General features: G+C 35.4%; 1 protein-coding gene across 1 annotated transcript in view; it reads left to right on the top strand.

Moving 5' to 3' along the window:
• The window catches only part of NUP35 (nucleoporin 35), a 69,462-nt gene that overhangs the window by 12,420 nt on the left and 49,756 nt on the right, over nt 1–7,286 (top strand). The gene's annotated exons all lie outside the window — the stretch shown is intronic.

Below are 7,286 nucleotides of genomic sequence, written 5' to 3'. Positions count from 1 at the left end.
ATAATACTTTCAGTTTTTATTAAGCTATTCAATGATGCAAAATACCATTCATCTTTATATTATCAATATTCTCATGGTAATACTGTAATTCCAAATCATGGAACCCCATAATTTCAGAAGAATCAAAATTTTAGTTGATGTAAATGGAAAAAAAAGACATATAGCAGTCAGGAAGCTTTGGAATATTGCCAATAATACGTGTTTTTGAAGTGATATAAGATAAGTCATCATGAAAAATTGCCCTGATATCTTAGATCCAGAGGGAAAAAGAGAAATTGAAAGAATTCATCAATCACCTCCTTGAAAGAGATCCCAAAATGGAAAAATACCAAAATCCAACACTTCTGGGTCAAGAAGAAAGTGTTGCAAGCAGCCAGAAAGACACAAATTAAATTTTGTGAGCCGTGATCAGACCAGCACAAGATTTACTAGCTTCTACATTGAAGAATCAGAGGGTTTGGAATGTGATATCTAGATCTGGAAGGCAAAGGAGTTATAACCCAAAATTGAAAGAATTAAGGGGATTAGAACAGGAAGTGGTTAATTGTGGGAATTGAGTAAACTATACTGACTGGAAGAATACTAGTGGAAAAGAACAGACTCATAACGACTAATGATTGTTATGCTTGTAGCCATTGTTTCCTGCCTGTCAGGAAATAATGTCAATTTTTAAAATGTTAGGTACTGACTATATCCAGGGGTTGATCATCTTGAGGAAAATATCCATCATCTTATTTGAGACTTAAGTTGTCAACAAATCTTTTTTGACTGATTCTATCTTGATCTTGAAACATTTTCCTTTTTCTTTTTTGCCCACTATGTGTCAAATACTGTGTTTATGCTTTTAATGAAGTCATTGAATATAGATTTCCTTACATTGGAAAACTTGTTAAGTCCTTCATAGGATTTGTCTGCTTCTTTAACCTCTGCAACAGATATAGTTGTACAAATATAATAATTATTGTTGAAAATAAACTTGGATTTGTAATCAGAGGACCTGGATTCAGATCTGAGAAGGCTCTGCTACTATGTCACTTGATCTCAACAGACTTTGCTATCCTCTGTAAAATGAAGGACTCATGAATGGACTTCTCTAAGGTCCCTTCCAATTCTAAATCTAGCATCCTATAATCTTATGATTTCCTTGATGATTTGTGTCCTTCCTATGTTCACTGTGAGCACTTCAAGGTGAGATGATCAAATGTCCCATGAAAAGTCATTTCTTGTTGCCTTTGGGTGCATGATGAAACCAACATTTTTATTTGTCTCTCTGAGGAGAATCTGTGATGGATCCTTTCATTTAGCTGACAGACACATCTTTGTCTTTTTATTTTACCTTTAGCTACACTGCCCATAATGATATGATTCACTTCCTCAAACAGTATTGTTAACTCTTAGTTTACTGGAGAAAGATTTTATATTAAGAATAATAACAAATGTTTGTAGATAGGCTAAAAGCTTAAGTGATTATTAGAACCCTTTGTGTCTATTATTGCAAAGTTAAATATGGGTCACAAAAATTGAGAAATGTTTATTTTTATCTTTTTTATGTGTCTTTGTAGTATTTTTAAAAATTTATCACATGGGGGCAGTTGGGTGGCACAGTGGATAGAGCACCAGTCCTGGAGGCCGGAGTACCTGAATTCAAATCTGACCTCAGTCACTTAATAATTGTCTAGCTGTGGGACCTTGGGCAAGTCACTTAACCCCATTGCCATAAATAAAAAATTTTTTTTAAATTACCTTGTGGTTAAGCTTCAGGTTCATATAGTCTCTGAATTTAGGTAGGCTTGGCCACAAGCAAAAGACATGGTTGTTGCCATAGTTGTAATTGAAGCCTTTTCAATTGGTATAACCTACCAAAGTTGCCACTAAAATGGTTAAAAACCCAGGATAGCCTCTGTGCTTCAGTGATAGGAGTAAGCCTTTTGTGGACTATAGAATTACAGTATGAAAAATACAAGATTTAGATAAGAAGTACAGTTTGAAAATGGTAATGTAATTATATTCCTCCTCAGCAGCATCTTTATGCATATATGTGTAGGTTTACATTCATAAAAGAAATTATATATGTTATGTATTGGACCCTAACCACTCTGACATACATCTAATAGGTTTTAGGAAAGTTATAATTGCACTGACAAAATCATAGATCCCTGAAGAATTCTTTTATTGATAATGTGAATAATTCTTGGAGAATTAAAAAGAGCAGAATAGTGTTCTTTGCTTTTTATTTCTGTTCTTTCTTGATGTCATTTTAGCAAAGATGGATGGTAAGAGAAGGGAATGTTTCATTAGTAATCATAATTATGTAGGAAAGTTTGTGTTCAGAATTTGTGGCTTATAGAACTCCTGTACTCTCTTATTCCCTATTCTTTCTTTTTTTCAATTTAATACTTAAAAAAATAGCACAAACCATATGGGCGTATAGTATAAGTGATATAGTACTAGTCTTATAGTCATAAGACCTGTATTAAAAACCCACCTTTGACATTTCAAAGCTATGTGACACATAACAAGTTGTGTAATCTCAATTTGTCTCAGACAACTCCTAAGGATTTATTTAAGTCACTGACAGATTGCATCATTGTTGGCAGAATGTTTTCCTTACAGATATAATCATGGATCTCTCCTATATTATTTTGTAAATAATATTTGTATCTCTCTTATCCACAAATTATTTAATATATTACATCTCATTTTCTCAATTGAATTAAAAGGTTTTTTCTTTTTTTTGGGGATATGAAGGAAGTGTTTTTTACTTCTTTTGCAACCCATAATTCCTAACACTATGCAATGCATAGAGAGGGAGACAAGAATAGAGTCTTGTCCATTTATTTATTAACAAAAGATCCCAGATTAATTAAGTTGATTATAGTACTCAACATATAGATTTAGCTGTTTCAAAGAGCAATAAAATTTGGGATTAAGTGGCTTTGGTAAGAATCACTTATAAAAAGTTTTTAGGTGACTAAAATAGTTAATTTAACCTGGAGATGATAATCAAAAACCTTTAGATACACAGAAGCTGGTGGGAAGTAACTGAAACACAAACTTGAATTTGAGGGTCTTGAGAAGGAATGACAAAGTTGTAATAACATTCATCCAAATAGGATTGGATTTCCTGAGTGAAATCCATTAATCCTACTAAAGGATGGTAGGATTAAACCAGGTTGAGGCAGATGTCAAAAAGATTGCCTTAACCCAGGAAAAATGATTTGGTAGGGAAAAATTTGAAATTCTGTTTTAGAACTTTTTTGTCAAGCATAATAATCTATTATTATTATATAATTTTTATTATTATAGAAATGGATTATAACGTCAATACATTTAACCAAATGCTACTGCTAAAGTTGTAGAAGAGGTAGTAACACTTTCTTTCTGCAGATAGGGTCATGATTTAGGAGGCAGAACAATTATATTGGAGCTACAAATGACAATGTTATTGGGTCATCTCTGTTTTTAGGGCCTTTTTAAAACCTTCTGCCATCTTTTATGTCTTGGATCTTAGACCTTCAACCTTAATCTCTCTAAACCTGAGGTGGCTGTGGATATACCTCTTCCTCCTTCTGCTCAAAGAGATGTTTTTTTTTTAATTTTGGTCAGTTCATGATCCATAGTTTATTCTCCCAACATCCAGATGATGCAACTCCTCCCTTTTTTGGGGGTTTAGAATGGAATTTTGCTTTATTTCAATCTTTCCAATTTCTATCTTTTTCTAAGCCAGGTAGATTAGGCTATGCAAATTATCTTGAGTTGTTTCTTATTGAGTGTTCAAAAGTAAAGGGAAATGGACAGAGGCAACAAGTATTCTCAATGCCTATTCTATGAAAGTAGGTACTCTGTTGCAAGGGCAAAGATCGGTGGCAGTTTAAATCTAAAGTAACATTTTTTCCAAATTTGGAAGTAGCTGGTGCCAAAATACTTTTTTTTTTATTTTTGTAAGACAATGGGGTTAAGACTTGGCTAAGGTAAGATAGCTAGGTGCTTATTAAGTGTCTAGTGCAATATTTGAACTCAGGTCCTCCTGATTCCAGAGCTGGTGCTCTATCCACTGTACCACCTGGCTGCCCCCAAAACAAACTCTTAAAAGTTATATGTGTGTGTGTGTCTTTGTTAAATAGTAAGAATCATAGCCTTAGAAATGTTTTTGAATCCATTTTGCTCAAAATTACTTTCAAGAAATCATTGGCATGACTCTGAACCCCAGAGTCAAGAAATCAGAGTTTCTCCTAGTTAGAGTCCATGCTGATAATGTCAAAACAAGATGAAGGCTGAAGATGACTATCACCCTACAAAGGATGGTACTTCAGGGAAGAAGATTGTGACAGGCATTTAGTAATTTCATTACCACTCTTGATAACATACTGTTTGATTTCTCTAAGAATATAAGGTTCTTGAGCACAGGGATTGTTTAGTTTGTCTTTTTATTTCCTACTGTGCTTGTCACATAGGAGATGCTTTAGTCTAAGCCCCATATTTCTACCTCTGCCTTACCTGAGAAACTCTAGTTCTGACTTAGCCAAGCTTGTTATTTATGCCCTTCCTTGAATTCTGATTTGAACTCTGTCCCTCTTCATCAAGGTATGTTTTTGTTTCCCCACAGACCCTTTGACAATCCTAATAGCCAACATGTTAGTCAGAAAATATAGGGGATATGACAGGATGGTAGACAGCTCCTTAGGAAGACAATAAGCATTTATTAAGTTCTTACTCTGTCCTGGGGACATAGTAGGTACTCAGTAAATGACTAATTTGAATTTAATTGTGCATATGTGAAGATTATTCTTTGATTGTTGATTGTTCCTATTATTAGAATTTTGTTGTCCTTTTTTGATTCTCTGTCTTTAAGATTTTGACTAAACAAAAAGCACATCATTAAAAAAAATTGCTAATTGTTAGGCTGGTTTGCTGCTATTCCTGAAACATCTACAACTATGACACAATGGGGAACTCCTTCTAGATATTCCATTTAAAAGGATGGTGCCCAGGGCAGCCATCTCAATTTCTAACCCTTTTCTACACTTCCCTGGATTCTTGTCATGTCTTCCCACTTAGTATAGTATCTGGTCCATAGTAGGAGCTTAATCTTTACTTTATGACATTGTGTTTATCATCTTTGAGTGGGGTCTTGCATGGGTTTTCTCTAGAAGATTGCTTCAATGATCCTTTCTTTCTTTCATTCTTAATCCACTAGATGTTTCCCTATCTACAAATTTCCCTACTTCCTATTTCCTTAGAAAATCCTCATCTGATTCTATCATGCTTCCCAACTATCTTCCTATAATAACTTCTTAAACTTCAAAAAAAATCATCAAAAAAAATCATCCGCACTTCATTCCTTTATTTCTTTTTCTCTCAGCTTCTTAAACTCTAGTCTGGCATCCACCTTCATCATTAAACTGAAGCTGCATTCTCCAAAGTTATTAATGATCTTTTAATAGCCAGATCCAATTTTTCTCAAATTTCATCTTTTAAACTTTCTTCAATATTTGACAATGTTGATCACATCATCTTTGATCTCTCCTCTGTGACACCATGTCTTGGTTCTCCTAACTGCTCATTCTCAACCTTTTTTTTTTAACTGGATCTTCATCTATGTCATGCCCACTACTAATACAACCTTCAAAAGACTGTCCTGTGTACTCTGTTTTTCTCTAAATTAAGTAATTACATCAGCTCCATCGAGTTCGATTTTAATCTTGATAAAGATGATTCCTAGGTCTATGCATATAGCCCTACTCTCTCTTGAGCTCCAGTTTTACACCACCAATTATCCATGGGGGTAATTAATCTGATCTAAAAGATAAACAAGTAGTCAACCATCCTTTTTTTTGTTACTTATATTCATTTTATTATATAATAGAAATTAGCCTGGTCACATTAAGGAAAATTTGAATTAATTTTAAGTTGGAGGTATCATTAAATTTAGTCCAGAGGGATAAGATCAGATGGTAACCACTTGGCAAGACAAATGCTGAAATCCAAGTTGAATTTTTGAAGTGTCATTCCTTTGTTAATGGTAGGATTAGATGAAGAAATCAGTGTACCAAGGAAATAAATTATTCAAGATAATTGCCAATGTTAGTCCAATTGTCAGTCACTCCTAAGTATGAGTCACACTTCTAAAATTATCTCTATGTAAAAAATATATATGTATACACATACAAATCCTGAAAAATAACACTTTATTGTGTAGGATAAATTTTTGGAAAAACAATGTGACTTTGACTTTGAACAGTGCTATATTTTAAGGAAGAAAAAAGGGCAGTTATTAGCTATATTATAATAATATGTAGGCCATCAGAATCTTATTCTTTAGACTAACTGCAGTATGGGGATGTCCCTGGGTTCTGGAGCTATACTGATGAATCTCAAACTGCCATGGATATTTGAATACAGGCTATATTATTCTTTATGTCCATCTTCTAAGGATCACACTAACTATTGTTCAGAGAGGATCCTGACTGGAAGAGCAGCTAACAAACCCCTTATTACCTGTGATCTTGGATAATCCACTTCTAGGCCTCAGTATCTTAATTTTTAAAATAATCTACGATCCTAGGAAAATTAAAGAATTGTGCCAGGTGAGCCAGCACGGCTGGAAGAAACATAAAAGGTCATGTAGTTCAAGCCCTGATTTTACACATTAGGAAACTGTTCTACACAGGTGAAGGTTACAAAGGGAAAGAAATAGGACAGGGCCTTTGGCCTTTGGCCTTGTTTGTATCCCTCTCTGGCACTGGCCCCCACGCCTGGGATATTCTGCTCTTGGCCTCCATCTCCTGGCATCCTTTAATATCAGCCCAAACCCCATTGCAGGAAGCTTTCTCAGTTTCTTCCCTAGTCCATTCCCTTTGAGCTGACCCAAACTTTAACCTGGATGGGTCCTGTCTCTAGAAACTTGTTTCATCCGATCTCCTCCAATTAAGCTTCTTTTGCACTTCCTCGTGTTCCCAGGCATAGAAAGGCCTAATATGGACTGATCGACTTGCACTGACTTTGAAACCCACTAACAAAAGAAATAAAATGGAAGAGGAGAGAAAATAAATATTTTTAATTGAAAATAACAATTTAAAAACCAAACAAAACGAGTTTGTTCCTCCGGGTAACGCCAACCGCGGACAAAGGACGGAGGGTCTGGCGCGGCACGCCGGCCTCTCCGCGGGTGACCCCTTCAAAGAGCCAGCGCACAAGGGCAGGGCGGAGGCAAAGCGGCGTGGCTCGGCTCCGGGGGACCCACGAGACTCTCGTCCCCACCTCGGGGAGCCCCCCCATCCCCGGAT

The sequence above is a fragment of the Macrotis lagotis genome, chromosome 1 (assembly GCF_037893015.1).
Source record: "Macrotis lagotis isolate mMagLag1 chromosome 1, bilby.v1.9.chrom.fasta, whole genome shotgun sequence".
Lineage (NCBI taxonomy): Eukaryota > Metazoa > Chordata > Mammalia > Peramelemorphia > Peramelidae > Macrotis > Macrotis lagotis.
The sequence above is the reverse complement of the archived record's forward strand: the minus strand, read 5'-3'. Positions and strand labels throughout refer to the sequence as shown.